The following is a 15901-nucleotide window of genomic DNA, read 5'->3' as shown; positions in this document are numbered from 1 at the left end:
CTGCCCCACCTCATTACCTTGCCTTCTGCAAGGGGAAGTGCCTCAGGCTGCAGTCTGCTCTGTCTACAGACTGAAGGTGCATTTGTCCAGTGGCTTGGGATGTGCTGGTGGTAGGATGGACTGTCTTTGGGTGGAGAGCCGCAGCCCCAGTTTCCCAGAGCTCTGCCATGGCTGACTCCTGACCTCGGCAACTTGCTTCCTCTCTTCCAGCCTCTATAAAAGGTGATGAAACCCATTCCCTCCTTACCTCACAAGAGAGCTGCATTGCAAGCGCACATTGTATCAGGTGTGCCAGATGTGGCTTGAACCTTTGGAGACACCCAGCTCACACCCATGAAGACGGGCTTTCACCAGAGAAGGAAATCTCTGGCTGCTGCATTTGGTGGGCTCCTCGCAGACTGGTCCGGAAAACCTGGTGTTCATCTTGAAGGCGGCTGCTGTGCCCAACAGGTGACAGGGCTGACAATACTACCAGAACCATGAACCAGAACCTATTTCCAAAGAATGAAGGTTCCATCTCTCTGACACAAAAGCAAGAGCAAGAGATAGCCCTCACCCATCATCACCCTATTCCTAATACAAACAGCTCCCTAAGACCATGTTGCTAAACTACCTAGGATCAGGGAGTGTGGCTTGTCAGAGTGAATCCTCCACCCCACTCCCCCAGGTCAGTGCCTACTGTGCTGGGCTCTCTGATCAGTCGTGCCTGGGCTCTCTTCTCTAAATTCCTATGGAATCAGACCATGAAGAGGAAACAGAGACCTTGGCTGTTCACAGAGGAGCCCAGGAGGTCAGGACCACCCACAAGGATGGTGAGAGGAGGGCTCAGGGCATCCCTGGAGAAATTAATGCTGAAGAAAAAATTCCAAAAACCAGGAGCGCCCAAAACTGGGCGGCCCAGGCTCTAGAGTTCCAGAGTTTCCTAGTGGGCAGGTTTGCCTCCTCCCTCAGCTCATTCCTGTGTTCTGAGAAGGAAGAAGCAGAGGAAAGCTGGAAGGGGAGATGGCAGGACCCAGAGAGATCCTCAGGACTCTCCCAGCCTTCGTTGCCATGGCAACATTGCTATTTTTATCCTGTTGTTCATGATGCTCAAAGCTCTGACTTTTCTCTCTTCCAGAGAGGCCAGGCTGGCTTCTGCCCTCATCCTTCAATGAAGCACTTTCTCCCAGAGGCCGAGAAGGAAAAAGAGTAATAGAGGAAAGGGGAACCCACTGGGTCACCGCTCAACCAGGGGAACCGGTAGACAACTGCTTGCCTCTGCACTTTTGAGCCTTTGGTCTTCCAGTTGGCTTAGGCACTCAGTTTCATATTTTCAAGGAGATCACAACTCCCCGTGGCCTCCCTGAGAGGCTGTCCCCTCAAAAAAGGAAGAGGTACTGCTCGACATGAGTTTTCCCATACAGCTATGACACGGGCTGCTGCCCTTCTTGGCTCTGAAGAATGTCCTGTTGGTACAAGCCAACCCCTGGCCCCTTGAAAGGAGATGGAGAGCTGAGTTTGGTTAACAATCAGATCCACTCAACATCGCTGGGGAATCGAGACCAGTACATCCCTTTCTTCTCCCCCTCCACCAAAGAACTGGAGCAACTGGGTTTCATGTCTTCATCCAGTCTTTATGCTCAAAGCAGGTTAGCATTCTCCAGGCTGGAAAGCGGACTCCTGGGTTCCCATCCTTTCCTAACCCCTATACAGCCTTGCTTCTCTGCAGGGGCTTGAGGTGAAGGCAGGGTTTAATGAAAGGATTTCTTAGAGCTGTTCTGTCCCATACCCGGGTCCTCTCCCTATGTCCCCACTTCCACCTCAGTAGCAAGGTGCCCCTGAGAGTCAATGGTGCTAACATCCCCCACATATATGCTCTGATGGTCGGTGAGATTTGAACTCGGCAGCTGTGGTGGTTTGGTTGGGGGCATAGCACTTCATGTGTGTCCTCAAGGTCATGACCCTGGAGACAGATCCAAGTCTTAACCCAGTTAAAGTAGCAATCATTGTGTTGGACTCCTGCAATGAGGTTCTACCTCAGCTGAACTGACTCCTGGATGGCTCCTTTTTCTAGGGTGGCTGGGACCCATTTACTAAGCCTCCACTTGGTTTCATTTTGGCTCAAGTTGCACAGTTTCCCAAATCTATGCAACTGGAGTAAGCACTTTTCTGGTTGCCTCTGAAAAGCATGCCGGCAAATGCTGCTCTGTTAATTGCTGTAATAAACAGACTTTATTATATCCCTTTGCAGTAAACGAATTATGTTGTCAGGGTAGATGGGGCCCCCGTGTTTATTTCTCACTGTGATACACTGCAGCAGCAGAAGCTAAACATTTCCAGCAAATCTGCTGGGGAGAGGAAGAAGAAGGAGACTGGGAGGAAGAGTCAGGAGCATGAACATAAAGTGAGGTGACGGGGCCTAGGAGGATACTTCTGAAGCCCCTGGAGCTGTGAGCCTCACCTGTGCTATCTGTAAATTGAGGGAGGCCGGCCCCCTGCCTCCTAGTGTCACAGAGAAATGGTGGGATAAAGCTGGCTGGAGGAGATGGGGTGGGGAACAGGGAACGTGCTTTAAGACTACAATGTGATCACATAGACTTAAAGGTACTTTTATTTTTTACAGAACGAAGCCCAACCTTTAATAGGGCTTCTCAGGACTATTGACAGGACAAATGGGAATTTTCAGACTTAAAAGGAAAAAAAGATGCTATAAGATGGCGTAATATTAAGGACAAGAATTATTCTATCATATGGTATGTGAATTATCAATGAAATTCTTTTTAAAAAGAATTATAACTCCACTTTGATTGGACGGACAGAGAATCCACATTATCATCATTGAGGGGGTAGAGAGCTGGGGCCATCAGGTCTAGCCCCAGGGCCAGCCTCCTGTAAGGCATGGTTTGGGGCAGGATGAGGCTAACATGCCACACACGGCTCTATTGTTGAGAGCAGTGGATTGACTGCTCCTGAGTTCAGCCACCGTGGTGCCTAGCACATAAGCATTCAAGAAGACTTTATTCAATGGTCTAGGGCAGATAAGTGCTCCACACTTTTCAGTCTTCAGGAGTCGGTTGGGATGCCTGCCCCTAGCCCTACTGTGAGCCTCAGTCCTCACGTCCTTATGTGGGGGGAAGTGGGCTGTGTGCTGCTGTCAACTCAAACCATTCAGTGAAGACTTGAGTCCTGATTGTGCAAAGCCCCGCGGGAGGAGCTGCGGGGGAAACAGGGAAATCAGACATGGATTTCCCCTATTAAACTCACAGTTTAATAAAAAGCAACAGGCCAAGGCTCAAAAGATGCAAGATGCCTTAGAGGACAAACAAAGTGCTTTGAAGACTGAGGGACCTGAGAGCACAACTGGAGAGGGGAGGGATCAGGGAAGGCTTCACAGAGGAGGTGGAATTTGAGCTGAGCCTTGAAGGACACAGAGGAAAGTATGTACAAAGCATAGATCTCGGACCCCTCTCTCCTCTTTTCCAACATCTACAGACAGAACCAGTAGTGACCTTGCAAGCAGGTGCTATATGCAGCCTATTCTGTCACATGGGGCCCTCTGGCTCCCAATTTTCTCTCCTCTCCAGGAGTCTGACACCTGAAATTTCATTAGTGCTTCCCCTCTTTTACTTTAGGCTTTGATTCCCTGGGGCTTGTCATCGAGGAGGGAGGCAAACACTGGGAAGTTATCAGGCATTTGCCCCACAGCCTCCATGACTACATCAGATTCCCTCCCTGTAGCAGGTTTCATTAGGATGGAGGGGGAAAAGCATGAGCGCATCAGTGGGCCTCTGGCTAGGGTGATGGGCACCTTCTGAGGAAAGGAGGCAAAGAAAGGTGTAGCTGGGAGCTCTGACAGTGCACTTGCCCTATCTTACAGCTCTGCCTGGCCAGAATAGCTCGTTCGTGCTTACACTCCTTCACTCTCCAGACCTTGTCCCTCCTTTTCTCTTCCTCTTCCTTTCTCCAACTACGTTTTCCCCTCCCCTCCTTCCAAAGAGACAGTCAGGAAACCTCAAAGACATCATACAATCTCTCACCGTGTCCCAGCCCACTGCCTGGGTCTGGAAGATTGGAGACAGAGGCATGGGCTGGCACTCCGAAAGCTGCTGTGTTTCTGTCCTGGCTTTGCCCCAGCTAAGATGCTTGCTGATGACCAGATAGACACATGACTTGGTCTGCCTGAACCTCAGTTTCCCTATTTGTAGAATGGATGGATCTCCACCGCTACCTCCTTTGCCCTCCATTGGCTATGGAGAGCACAAGGCTTGGGTTCTGATCTCACTTCTCTGCACTAGCTGCGGCAGCCTGGAGAATTCACTTATCTCCCCAAACCTCTGTCTTCCATATGTAAAATGCAGATAATAATGCCCACCCCACTAGCTTTTGTGAGGATCAAATAAGATAGTGTGTGCTGAAGTGCTCGCTTTGCTCAGTGCCTGGCACAAAGCAGGGGTTCAACATGAGTTAATTGAAGGGGTTACAAATGGCAAGAGATTCTGCGTATCTCACATATTGCACTGCCTCTAGCGCAGTGTTGGGTACAGGATAGAGATTCAGAAAACAAGTCAAATTGAATTAAAGACAGGTATGGAGATGTCAGGACTTATTAAATTAGCTCGCCTGTGTCCTAGATAACTTTTCCTTTCTCAGGTTAGACAAGAATTAGCGCCTAGATATGCTTGCCCCTGAATGCACTGCTGTGTGGTGGGCTGAAAATGAGCTGGGGTTCTTCTAACTTCTGAGTCTCCTCACCGTCTTTCCCCACCCCGCAACTGGCTGAGCGCTCTAGGACAAGCCATTCCGTCTGCTTCATTTTGGGGAGCGTCCTGCAGGCGGCGCTCTCCCAACATCTCAGCCTCCGCAGAGTTGAGGCAGGGGTAAGGAGCGAGGGGAGGAGGGGAAGTGTGAAGGAAAAACAGGCCCACGCCTAGCTCACATATTTACATCGGAACTGTCAAAACAGTTATTTTAAGTCTAGCTCCGTCTGCTGTGCTGCGGGTTTACAATTGGCAGGGTGCGGGCGGCGCGGGGGCTCCCGGAGCAGTGGGTGTATGCCGGCTGTGCACGCGTGGGCCACAGCCTCTTCCTATTACCACTTTGCACCTAGTTTTGGGAGCTGGGAACCGCTGGCACCGGCCTGCGCTACCATTCCTGGCTCTCTCTGTCTCCAGGGCAACAAGCATCCCATCCCAGCCAAGATGGAGATGTCCTGTTATCAACGTACGTTGGAAGGGAGATTCCATGACTGTCCCCTTGCCTGACCACTCTCAGTCTGGAAATTCTTCTCTGTAGCCCACCTCCACACCCCTTAGCTACAACTTCTGACCACTCCATCTCTAAAGCAAGATTTCATGGGCTCCAGAGCCAGGCCTGACTTTGAGGACCAGCTCCTCACCCCACACAGCTATCCACACCACCAGCCCTTCCCAGGAGGGCAGGAGCTGGGCATGCTTCAGGAACTGGTCAACGTTGGCATAGGCCTGAAGCTGTGGACCCTTGGGTCTGCAAGCAGTGGAGAGAATGACTTAGCTCTAAATATCAAGAGTGGCAAGAATGAACTTTTCCCTGCAAAGTGAGGGTCCCTGAGGGTTTGACACTCCTGACGCTTCTTTCTGGCTCTCTTGTTGGCTCTCTCAGGGGCAGTGAGATTTGAGACAGACGCTGGCTGGCCCTGCTGCCATTAATATGTGTCCCAGCCCTGTCCAATGTCTGCTCTGTAATGAGTCGTGTTTCGGAATGTCACCTCTGTTGATGCGGAAGCGGCACCTGTGCACAGCCGGAACCACCTTTCTGTCTTCATTAGGCAGTGCACAGCCTGGCTGCCGGCCACCCTCGCTGGGTGACAGATGACGGGGATGAGGCGCGAGAGCAGCAGCCTCCTGCTGTCCAGGATTCATTCCCAGACAGTGACCCCGAATGTCCGTGCCTCCCCCCACCAAATGGACAGCTGAAAAAAGATGCCCTTCTAGAGGAAGGTGTTGCAAGGACAGATAATAGCTAAAAACTGGGCAAAGGAGAGTAGAGGAGACATTTCTAGAAATAGCCACCTGTCCGACCTACCGAGGTCTCCTGTCTAGATTGCATTTGGGGGCATCTTCCTCCTCCCCACCCTAACAATCTTCACAGGCCACCTTTTATGTCTCTTCTAATAAGCCTATGCACCATGCAGAAGTCAGAGGATGAGGATAGAACAGCATTCTAATTCCAGACTTCCCTCTAGCCAGGCCTGTATATTGCTTCTCAGCAAAATCCTGCTCCTTTTAAATCTCAGCTCTCATATCCACCTGAGACAAGGGGGCACCGAGATGAGCCAAGCCCCAAAATGGCATGAGACACTGACATGGCTTCAGAGGACCCCTGCTATCATGACAGAAACATCACCATGGATACCATATTCCTCTGATTCAGTTCAGTGATTCCACCCTCCCCCCAAGGCTGTGTTAAATAACGTGGCGTCTCTTTTATCTCCTCCATTGCCCCAGCTGGACCCACAAGTGACCTTCTATACTGTCTACATGACTGGAGGTGGCAGTGGGGTTATGCCAGCTTTGGAGGGCTAGGAGCAGTGATGATGATCACTTGGAATTGCCCGAGGCAACTGGCTCATCCAGAAGCTGCATGGGCAGTTGGTTTCTGGACTGGGCTTGGTGATTGAAGTGGCTTCACTTTGCCAGGCTCTCACTTTGAAAGGCTGTGAGGGGGCCGCCTAAGGGGTTTAGGCTTTTCCCATTACCCCTCTTTCCTGACTCAATGAAGGGCTGCCTTGGCTATCTAGATAGATCATCATCCTTCAATTCAAGCCAGAGTCATCCTTGACACCCCTGCACTGTCCATCCCATATCTGATCCATCACTAAATTCTGTTGGTTCTCCCTCCTAAATCTCCTCATATCTGCTGATCTCCATCTCCACTGCCACCACCTTGTCCAAGCCATCATATTCTCTCACCTTTCCTCTCCAGTGTCATCTCTACCATTTTCTCACTCATGTTTCTCCAGCCATCCTGACTGTCTTTTCCAAAAACACAGGCATGACCCCTCCTGACAACCCAATCTAAATTAGACGCTTGCCTTACAGCTACGTCCACGACCGCCCCTCACTCCCACCCCCACCCACCCCCACCCCTGCACTAACCCCTGACCTAACGAGGTCCTGAGGAAGTGCCTCAGAAAGCTGAGGTCTGATGGAATGATATCAGTAAAACTTCCTCTAGGGGGTGTCTTGGAATGCTGAGACCCGGTGGAATGATATCGGTCATCTCCCTTATTTGGAAGGACGCGGTATAATAACGCTGTCCTGGGGGTTGTGCAGGATGTATGAAGGCATAGTACATGTTGGAGTACAATGAGAGCTGGTTAATGGAAAACAGCCTTAAGGCACGTGACACACGGGTCTTTGAGTAATCCAGTTTCACTTCCTTGAAATTTTCTCAATAAAAGCCATGCAACGACCCGATTCAGGGCTCAGTCCACGAGGCTGATGCCCCTGGTCCCGCTTTAGTTTTATCTGTGTCTCTTGTGCTCTTTAACTCTGCACCGCCGCTCTCGCTTCTCACTGCCCTTGCCACGCAGGACGTGACAAGACGCCTGCCTCCCAAGTCCTTCTCTGTCTCATCACATTTTGAAATTTTCTCATTCACTTCATTTGCTTGTTTGTCTGCTTTCCCCTCCAAGGATGTAAGCTCTAGGAAGGCAGGAACCCCACCCAACTACTTTATTTATCCTTAAATCCACAGCACTAAGAACAGTGCCAGGCACGTGATAGGGCACCGGAAATATTTATTGAGTGAATGAATGAATGAATAAGTGGTTTGCTACAACGTAATGATACCCTTGTACCCAGTTGTGTGCTACTCCTATCATTCTCTCCATAGCATGTAGAGGCGTCTTTCTCAAACACAAATGTCAACCCCCTGCTCAAAGCCCTTTGGTGACAAAACGTTGACAACTGTTGAAGCAGGGTGAAGGGGAGTGTGGGAATCGAACCAGCAACCTTGGTGTTATGAGCCTGCGCTCTAACCACCTGAGCTAACTGGCCACCCCAGGCACTTAGTGTTTTAAACACTTCAGATACGTTAACGCAGTCCTCAATAATTCCAGGGAGAATGTACTATTATTATGATTTTCCCCTTTTACAGATGTGAAAGCCAGGGAGGGCCCAGGGTAACAGCTCATGTAAGTGGCAGGTCCAGGATGCAAATGGAGGCAGTCTGGCCCCAGAGCCTGGGCTCCTAACCACCCTGCATTTGCCTCGCAAGGTCCTCTGATGGGCTCTGAGCTCCTCGTTGAGACCCTGGCTGTCCACAGCTTCCCTGCATTCCCGCCGCTACTGTTCGTTATTGTCTTACAGGGAGATGAGGGCAAAGGACCCACGTGTCTCCCTCCATGCTGGTGTCTCTTCCCCCACAATACATCTTGCTCTGCACAGTCAGATTAGTCTTCCTGGGGGCCCTGCTGTCATCCCTGAGCATCAAAGGGCCACAGAATGGGAGGCTCCTGGAGGCAGAAGGGACCTGGGAGCCTACACCTTAACAGACAATTCTGGGGCTTGCTGGTTCAACCCTATCCATCCACTTCTCTGAAGCAAATCCTTTGCTGAAGACTGGCCTCGTCCCCTTCCTCCCATGATGTGCCCTTGCCTAGAATGCCCACCCTTCTGCTTCCTGCCTATCCAGACCTTACCTTTATGGCCCGCTCTGAGCTTTACCTCCTCCAGGAAGCTTTCCTTGAACACCTCCAGCCCCCAGTCAGTGGTGATTTTTCCTCTGCTCCTGAACTTATGTGCCATTTATGGGTACATGATGTTGGTATCCGATTATGAACTTTGACTTTGTACCTTTTCCCTTGTGTGTTTATGGTTTGTTTCTCCATCTGGAATATAATCCCCTTTAGGACAGAGACCGCCTTTTAGATGTGTTTCTATCATCCACAGATTATCCAAAACATCTCGCCTGTGGTTTACACACACTAAATCTTCGTGTGCAGGACCTACAGGAAGGGAGCCCTCAAAGTCGTACTTTGTCAGCATCTAAGGATTCGTGTGTTTTTGCAACAGGACTGGAGGCCAGACCCACTTTGGTTTTAAGAAGCAGCACAGAAAACAGGGTAGATGGGTAGCTTTTTAATTTTGAGTAACAGTGAAATTCTTCCTCTAAAGGCAATCTTGACGGGAGCAGTCAGTAAAGGCAGGTGGGGGTGGAGTTTTTCTGGCTGCCCAGAGTAGGGCTGCTCGAGCCCCCACCTCTCCACGGCAGCTCCAAGGAAACCTTGGGGCTGGAGTATCACAGTTTGACAACCGCTAGGGAAGAGCACATCTTACTTGACATAAGAATTTACTGAATTACTGGGTTACTGAGAGAAGAAGCTGTATGCACTCGTTTTATTAAAAGCACATTTGTTGTTGTGCTTATAAAGTGGCAATTAAGCGACTTTCCCCTTGGTTTCCTACAAATTTGTTTTTGTTTTTTCTCCATTAACCTTGCTCATGTCTTATTCTCTTGAGGAGGAGAAGTTCCTGCCAGAGCCCTCACTGCATTTGATTAAACAACCCATTCACACTCTTCCGTTGACGCTCTGCTTTGTTCATTTTCTCCTCTTCAGGCCGGGCAGGGTGCTCGCTTGGGACATAGTAGGTGCTCAGTAACTGAACTCCCAAGGGTTCTGAGTCTCTAGTTACACAGCCACCTCTCAGAGAGCCAGACCCAGCTAGTGACCTCTATGGATGAGCCACACTGACTTGTAATGTCGAGGGGCTGTACCCTGCTGCTCCCTCCTCTGTTCCCCCCTTCTCCTGCCCAGCTGTCATGGGCTCAGAGAATATTAGTTAGAATATTAAGAAAGATTAATTAGGAAGGCAAATTTTCTCTAAAAGGTGTAATTAATTCCAGAGCCAAATAGAAGAGCATTATGGATTATCTGCGTTGCTGCTGCCTTCACGTAGTGTGCATAATCAGGGGCTGACTAGACAAGGACAGAATAATTTTTTAAGTGTCAGTGCTGTGTAGACCAAACTCCATATGGTTCCCTAGGTAAGCAGGCTCACGGCTGAGACACAAGATTTAGACTGAGGTGGGGCCTATGTAAGTGAAGTCAAGAGGAACCATCCAATCAGATATCCTGCCCTGGCTATTCTAGCTCCTAAATCACTCATGAATCCTGGGTCTTCATTTCCAACCTCCCCCAAACTGGCGTGGTCCAAGTCTGAATCAACTCTTTTTTGGATTATTGTAGTTACTCCCCCAAGTTACCTCCAGACTCTTTTCTACCAACTCATTCTCCGCTCAGAATAAAGCCTAAATTGTTTCAAATGCAAAACCATGTAATCCTCCACTCAGTATCAAACATAAATTTAATCATGCCATGTCTCACTTGCAAACTTCCAAATGAGCCTAGAGATGGAGGGTCAACTCCTTATGTGACCCACAAGATCTTTCACAAATTGGCCCCCACTTATCCACCTGGCTCACTTCCCCTCTCAATCATCACCAGACTCCTACAGTGGTTGTCCCCAGTCCCCCGTTGGAGGGCCAACTGTTACAGGAAAAGAGGCTCCTTGCCTTCACATAGGAAAGAATTCAAACGTGAGCCAATATAGAGTTTAAAGTAAAAGCAAGTTTATTTAGCAGAGAATAAGAAAGTAAAGTCCACCTCATGGACAGAAAGCTCTAATCGCTAGTGGAAGAGAGAGACTCCCTCCATCCCCCAGGGTAGGGTTTATATCCGTTTTCAGCGTCGACTGAAAACTCATTGCTATGGGGGGAAAGGAGGATAGGAGAACAACGGTAAATTTAACTTTAACTTCAGTAAGATGCAATAGGGGCAGGCTGGTCTTTAACTCTTGTAAAGCACCAGCCGTGTTTTCCCTCCATGGGCTTAGCTGTCGGGACGGTCCTAATGGCATCTCTGGTCTTCTGTGGAGACTGCTCTGTGTCGCTGATGAAGGTCTGCCTGGGTTCTGTGTCTTGGAGCGTGGAGGCAGTGGGCTTGGAACCCAACCTCTTATTTGCTTCTTTTTAAAAAAATAGTCCTCGTGCCATTTTCCTATATTACAACTATTGCCCATTCTGGAACTCTCAACCTAAATGAAACTTTCAATCCTTGGGGGCTTCCAATGCTGGACTCCTGTAGCACTCTGCTAACAGCTTATCAGCTTATCTTATTTTCTGATTTTGTAATTGTTCGTTTTCTTTTCTCTTTAAGGAGACAATGAGCTCCTTAAAAGGACTGTAGCTTGGCATTTTTGTATTCTCTTCTATCTCTCCCTGATTTAGGCCAACCATAATGTCTGCCCCATCGTAGATGATCGATCAATATTTGTTGGAAGAAATTGGTCAGTTAATGATTTCAACAACGACACCAACCCGAGTTGCTCACTGAAACCTAAACTTCTTTTTTTCTCCAGTCAATAGTCAATGCAGTTAAAAAAAAAAAAAGTCAGTGCAGCTTGAACTGGCTGGGAAAATGTCTCAGTTCTCCACTTCCTTTTGCCTGCCTAGCTGAGGCTCAGAGGCAGGTGGTTTCAGGAGGAAAGTCACAGGAGAATGGCAACTGATGCCGACTTCAGCCTGACAGCTGCTGATCTTTGCTTTAGTTGATTTCCCCCTTTGCAAATGGTTCCTTGGCAATTGAAACTGCAAATCTACTACCTGTTCCCCTATGTAAATTGCATTTACATTTAAATTGTGCATTCTTCCAAAGGATGCGGTGAGTAAATAACGGCAGATTAAACCTGAGGAGAGGAAATTGTGCCCGTCAAACCTGAGGCTGAAGTGACATCTGGCTTTTACTATTTCCGCTATTTCAGTTTAATAACAGCATGTGGCATTAAGGGAGAAGAAATTGGATCTACATTTTAATGAAAGGAGGAAGCTCTCAGGGTTTAGATACCTTATCATGTTGAATACCTAGTCGATTGGCAATTAAAACTTGCTTCCCTCAAGAAATGGAATAAAATATCTTTGCAGCCTTGGAGGGAATAAAAAACAAAAAACAAGCTAATGCCCAAGACTTCACAGATAAAACCAAAGGAAATGGGTGCTGTAAACACCAAAAACAAATATTTCAGGATACCGCAGAGTACAGGGATTCTTAAACAGAATAATGCTGAGAATAGAATCATGAATATGCTGGTGGGATCTTCAAGAGAATACCCTCAGACAGAATAGTTTGGACATAATAGGGGCTCAACCCAATCAGGTGATCTATTGAATTCTTTGTCAACCTAGCTTGTTTTAAACCCCAAAGGTCTGATGAAGAGAATATTTTAGAAATGTCTGTTTCATCCCAATAGTTTAACTGCTTAAATGATAGCAGTTCCACCTGTTGTCTGCTTTTTTTGTGGGAAGCAATTCTGGGAAATGTAAACAAAATGTTTGTGCATCCTAATAACCCAAGCCTATCATTTATTTGCTTTGATTGAAACAAATGCGTCAATTTTCCAAGTCTTTGTCTGGTGTACCCAATGTTTGGATGTTGGCAAATGTGTGTATCACATGTTTGCTTGGAAACTGATGCTCTATTCACAAACTCTGGAGCCTTAGCCCTTGGAACCACAGCTTGGGATCCCTCAGTGAGCCTCTCTGACCATGCACCCAAAGGTGCTCAGTCCTTTCTCAGCATTTGGAAAGTGTTGAAATGATGGGGTCCCATGGACAAGTGTAACTAGGATGGAGCTGCCTGAGGAAAAGATGTGGGAACTCTCTGAGGATAGGGCTTATGAATAATTAGAGTAATGGAAAACATTTATGTAATACTTATTGTATATTATAACTCATTGAATGCCCATAACAGGTACCATTGTCATCACCACTACAGATGAAGAAAAGGAGACACGGTAAGGTTAGTAACTTTCCCCACCGACGTCACCCAGCTGCTAAGAGAGAGCTGGGATTTGACTCCAGCCAAGCTGGCTCCATGGTCCCCTTAACCCCTTTCAGGTGACTCCCTCCTATCCTCCGTATTTAATTAAAGCATCCTGTTTTCCTAGTTACATTTTGTCTTTCGTAATTGTTTCAGCATAATTTGTCTTGCATAATTGTCTCATCGGTCTCTTTGAAAGACTCAAGCTAACAGTCTAAGGGATCTTTCCTTAAACAAAATAAAGCAACACAACAAAAACTGGCCTTCTGCAGCACAGATGATAATATCTGCCCCAGAGTTCTTACAGGAGTGTGCAGAGGATGGAATGAGATATGAAAGTGCTTTGAAAAGACTGAAACCATCAAAATTCTGCAATGTATTATTTACCTGTTCTCTATCCTGATTCTTACTTTTATTATTTATTTATTTTTAAAGATTTTTATTGGGGAATTGGGGGATGGGAACAGTGCTGGGGAATTGGGGGAAGGGGAACAGACAAGTTGCTGTCGTTTTGTTCTTCAGTCTAGTTGTGGAGGACGTTGCCTCACTGACCCAAGTTGGCACCATCATTGTGCTCCTTCCCGGGCGAGGCAGATCAGTCGCCGGCTTCTGGACGGCCGCTCACAGCGGCTGCTGGCCGCTCACGCTGGCTGCTGGCTACATACAGTAGCCCATGGCAACCCACTGACACAGGGGCTGCAGCCCACGCCTCCGCTGGCGACTCACAGCAGCCCAGCTCCAGGTTGAGCTGCTGTTCAGCACCCCAGCTGTGGAGGGCAGTGTCACTGGCCCTCATATGTGGGATCCGAACCGGGGCCCTCTGGCGTCCCAAGCCAGCCCTCAACTATCGCGCCACTCCGCCGGCCCTGATTCTTACTTTTAAATGAGCAATTACTTAATAAGTTAATACCGTTTTCTTCCACTTCTTCATTTTCCCTAGAGCTTATGGCCAAACTACCCATTTACTACTGTGGGTCTTTTGATAGTGGCCTAGGCGCTTGAGTTTGCTTGATTTCTCCTTTATCTTCCTAGTTTCTTGGCACCATTTGTTTTGGTAGCAGGTCTTTCTCCTCACTTCCTGTGCATAATGATAGCTTCTCTGCATCCCTTGACATTTTACCATGACAGTCAGCCAACGAAGTCAACTAGTGCCTTCTTCTGTTTGAACTTAGGTTAAATTAATCATCTGACTTTCACATCAGTCTGTTGCTATGGGGGGTTACTGATGTCACACTGTCAATATTATGATTATCATAATATCTAACAGGCAAAAGGGACTGGTTGCTAGCGGGAACCCTTGGGTGAAACTCACCCAGCTTTAGTAACCAACCCCACTGCATAGACTTTAAACAACCATGTAAAGGGGTAAGTGGATTAATCATATAGTTGGATTCCATTTGAATATTTTTCTTCCATATGTGTGTTCCCTCCGGGCAATTGTCTGGTGTCACTTGAAATTGATGAGGGCTCTTTTGGAGGTTATTTTTGGGAAGGTGGTGAAACAACAGACAGCTGTTCTCGGGAAGAAATGTCACAGGATCTTCTAAGCTAGCTTCCAGTAAAAAAAAAAAAAATGGAAGTGCATTGTCCTTTTCCTTCCAAACATTAGGTTGTTTACTAGTGACCTGAAAGTGTTAATTCAGCTTCCCAAACATGTAGAAAAGAAGGAAATGTACATTTGCTAAGCACCTATTATGCATCGAAATGTGACTCTGGTCAAAGCACAGCTCTAAAAGTGGAGGACTCTTAAGCTAGGCACTCTCAAACGAACCTGTTATGTATGACAATTCACAGCTTTTTCTACTTGTGTACAATGTTCTTCCTAATTGGACATTGACTGATCACCAATAAAAGCAAAGTCATTACTTAAAATTGGTCCAGATCCTCCAATGCTGAGTAATTGTCTTGTAGTCGTTTTCACTGTGATATTAAAAAGCCTGGAAACATGATAGAAATGACGTACAATAAATAAGCTCCTAAATTAAAAATCTCTGGTAAAAGGTTTGACAAATGGGTCTTTTTCAGGATTTTGTTAAGTAGGTGGAGCGGTCAGTTTGGGGGATAGAAGGATCAAGTGATTAAGCTGATTGAACTTGAGGCTGTGCAGGTTTGGAAAGCCATATTAAGACGTGCGTAAATCTATATAAATCAATTTGTGTGCCAGAGAATGAACAGCTGACTTTTTTCAAATGCCAATTCAGCAATTACAAAGTCTGCTGGCAGTTAATTAAAAACTACCACCTCATTAGATTCAGAGTTGAATTACAAGTGTGAAAACTACTACTGTTTGCAATAACTAAATGCTCCATACTCTCTGTACTCTCATCAAAAGGAGGGCAGGGATAAATAACTTTTATTTAACTCACTAAAAAAATCCCTCTCAGCTCTTTCATATTTAATTAACTTCTTTTCTTCTCTGAGCCGGAGTCTTACTCCGAGTTCCTAAGCAGTAATAGAAATATTTGTTCATTTTGTGCAGAAGATTTCCCTCACATTCGTTGAGTAGAAAAGTTAGAAATAACTGAACCCCAAGGTCATTGGGGAAGGTGACACCCATCAAAGCTTTGCGTCAAGGAAACTAAACCTGGAAAGAGATTGATGGCAGAAAACAGCAGAAAATGGTGATTTTTTTTCTTCATTGCCTGTTTACCTCCAAGACTGGGGAGATCGGGTTGTAAACCCTTCTGTGGACTAATAAAGTTTTAGTTCTTATTTGTAAGGCTGTCTTAATGAACCTAATGTTTTACTATTTCAGAGATCTCACTGTCAGAGAAGAGACCAAACTTCTATCACCATGGTGGACGTGGAGTGTCTGAGTAACTCTGAATTACAGAATGAACTTCATAAGCTTGGATTTTCAACTGGCCCAATACTATGTATGTATGCAGCAAATATTAAAGAGTAGTCATTTGTTTCTTATAAACTACCAAAGGTTTAAAATTATTTACAGTGGAAGGAACACATGCAACGAAAATCGTTAAAATAGAAATAGGGGGAAAACAAAACAAAACTACAAAACCATAATGAGGGAAGAGGCGATAAATACACTCAGATCCTACTCAAGTA

Source organism: Hipposideros armiger, unplaced genomic scaffold (genome assembly GCF_001890085.2).
Source record: "Hipposideros armiger isolate ML-2016 unplaced genomic scaffold, ASM189008v1 scaffold_134, whole genome shotgun sequence".
In the NCBI taxonomy this organism is placed as follows: Eukaryota; Metazoa; Chordata; class Mammalia; order Chiroptera; family Hipposideridae; genus Hipposideros; species Hipposideros armiger.
The sequence above is the reverse complement of the archived record's forward strand: the minus strand, read 5'-3'. Positions refer to the sequence as shown.